At 40.9% G+C, this 3,023-nt stretch overlaps 1 protein-coding gene across 1 annotated transcript in view; it reads left to right on the forward strand.

Annotated features, from left to right (window-relative positions):
* The window catches only part of RTF2 (replication termination factor 2), a 58,740-nt gene that overhangs the window by 19,033 nt on the left and 36,684 nt on the right, over positions 1 to 3,023 (forward strand). The window lies entirely within an intron of this gene.

Below are 3,023 nucleotides of genomic sequence, written 5' to 3' on the forward strand. Positions count from 1 at the left end.
TCACTACAACCTCATAAGATTAAGATTCCCCAGCTAGTTGTTGCTGTGCCTTTTGAACCCAATCATTCCCAATGTTAGGACCATAGCTCTGGAGTCCGTCACATTGGATGCTGGGTGTTCTGGCATTCTTACTGGAGCTGCAAGGCCTATTTTCCAGCCCCTAAAAATTGCCTGCAGCCATCACCTGTACTAAGCCTGCTTTACCAGAACTGCCTGTTGGAATGCTTTTTTCCTCCATCACCTTCAGGCAGCTGGGTCGCGTTCTTGATGTGGTTGAACAACATTTTATCACGTATGAGATCTTTGCAAGTACCACCTTAGCCTCAATGACTGCTCCAGTTCTTGTACATTGTAATGATTTATATTTTGAAGGCTTGCACCCATCTTCTGATGGATTGGTTCTCAATATGGCATGCAACAGAACACAGCAACAGAGTAAAAAAAAAAAAAAACCCACATAGAACCCATACTCCTTAGCCTTTTCTTCTCCCGAAGATGTCCCGCAAGGCAGCAGAGGTTTAGGATCAGAGTTCTCCTCCTTCTAGATGGGCTACCTTCCCAGGTTGACGAGCCTCATCTATTCCTCACTTCCATTTACAGCACGTGCAAAAACTGCCTTCTTGGTTGTTGAATCCCCTATTAGTCTCATCTGCTCAATCTGCCAGAGCCTGTCTTTGCACACAGGGCAAGCCTCTAACTCACCACAGAGGGTTTGAGACCCATCAGCTACTGATTTAGTCAGCCAGTTAAAGCCGTTTCCGGGGTGTGGCCACTGTCACATGCTGACAGCTTCTAGGAACCACAGGTGAGAGCTGAGTGCAGGGTGGGGACCAAAGGTGGACAAGCTACCCCAGAAAGAGCACAGCATGTCCCCCAGCAGAGGTGATACCCTTCCCCTTACACCCCTAACACTCAGCCTTATAGTGAACCTTTAATTAGATTTGTTGATTATTGAACCTGGAACTTTCTCCGTGTAAAGTAGGTGCTCTCCCACCAAGCTGAGATATAGCCACTACAACTCATTGGCAGTGCCTGTCCAAAACCCATATCAATGTGTTCCTTTTGATACATCGAAATAATTTGAGAAGCAGAAGTTTATTAAATTGGTTCATTGTAACTACATATTCTGCTGCTTATTTGCACCACTACTTCACTGTGATATACTAAGCATGAATATTGTTGCTAGGCTGCAAGCAGAGGGCAAGGGCTGGGGCTGACTTTGGATTCATTTTGTAAATGCATGTTCACAGAAACAACTGAAGCATGAGTAGCATTGATGCGTATCAGTAGAAGGAAGGAAGGAAGCAAGCTCTGGATGAGGACAACGCTTGTCCTATCTAATCTAATAATTGTACTTTGCTCAGAAGCTATACCAGTTGCTAGGCTCTCTGAAGGGATGTAGTGACTCACCCTCTTAACAATTTTCCATTCCCCCCCCCCTAGTTTGCTACACACAAACACACACACAGCCTTTATCTCACTGTAACTAGGCTATGGCTGAAACATCTCCCTCCATTCGTATTTTGAAAGGGAGAGAAGAACCAACTGTTTTTTCAACTTGCAAACACTTTCTTTGCGATGTGGGATGGAACCACTTTGTAGCAATTCCCATCAATGAACCATAGTTAAAATAAACTATGATTTAATGTAATGGTTTAATGCAGGCATCCCCAAACTTCGGCCCTCCAGATGTTTTGGACTACAATTCCCATCTTCCCCGACCACTGGTCCTGTTAGCTAGGGATCATGGGAGTTGTAGGCCAAAACATCTGGAGGGCCGCAGTTTGGGGAGGCCTGGTTTAATGTGATGTGCACACCAGGCCGTTGTGAATATAAAGTCAAAACAAGCCATTTCTTGCCAGCGGTCACCAGCCAAGTACGGTAACTTTTTTATGAACCTGAGTAAAATGCTAGTGTATTGAAGAAGCGCAACACACTTAACTATTTCGAGGCAGCAAAATAAAACATTTCTGGTGCAACCATATGTAGTTTGCTTCTGTATTTCCAGTGTCTCTCTTAGTTTCAGCCTAAAGATCAATGCATTACAAAATTATATGTACATTGGAAACAAGTGAAGACCCAGTTAAGGCTTCTGCAGAGCAGAGTTCACCTATGAACATCTTTAGATTTATTGTTGCTGATGTAGTGGTTAGATTGTTGAACCTGGGAGACCACTGGTTAGCCTTGAGCCAGTCACTGCCTTTCAGCCTAACCTACACCCAGAGTGGTGGTATGGGGATCAAATGAAGGGTGGGACAACCATGTTCGCCACCTTGAGCTCCTTGGTGAAAAAGGTGGAATAGAAATAAATGTGATTAATTACTTAGTTGCAGTTACATCTAATGATATGAAATCACAGAGACTTATGCAGAAGTTTGAATGTAATCTTGAGCATTTTGTTTTGAAAAGAAGATTCATTTCATCTTATCATAATGCACACTTTTGCACAGGTTTCTGTCTCTTTATTATTTATTTACAGTATTTATAGCTTGCTCTTCATTGAATGTTTTGAATCCCAGAGTAGGGAACAGAATAATAAAAATAATACACAAAAAATTCAAAATCATATAAAAAAGTCTAATAAACAAGTTAGCAATTCTGTCACAAAGTAGACAAGCAGCAAAACAACAGCAAAAATTAAAATGTCACATTTAACTAAATGCCTAGGTAAAAAACAAAACAAATACAAGACATTCAGACAATAAATATTTTCTCATTTCAGCTATTACATATGTGCTATGACTTTAAAAAGAAATTGTACAGAGTCTTTTGTTATAAATGGAATTAATTTGTTGGTTGCTGTGCATCATGCTGTTTCCTTTCACATAATCATATTGCTGTAACAGGCAGCTAGGGTAATTAAGTGAACAGCACAACCCTAGTAAACAGCAATGGATATGATAAGTTGCTTGCATTCTGAATAGTAGTCCATCTTGAATTGATAAGGTGCATACAGTAAAGCTGATCACACGTTTATGACATCAACTATTTTAAATCTCATTAAAGATTTTTTCTTAAAAAAA

The sequence above is a fragment of the Zootoca vivipara genome, chromosome 7 (genome assembly GCF_963506605.1).
Source record: "Zootoca vivipara chromosome 7, rZooViv1.1, whole genome shotgun sequence".
Taxonomy (NCBI): Eukaryota; Metazoa; Chordata; class Lepidosauria; order Squamata; family Lacertidae; genus Zootoca; species Zootoca vivipara.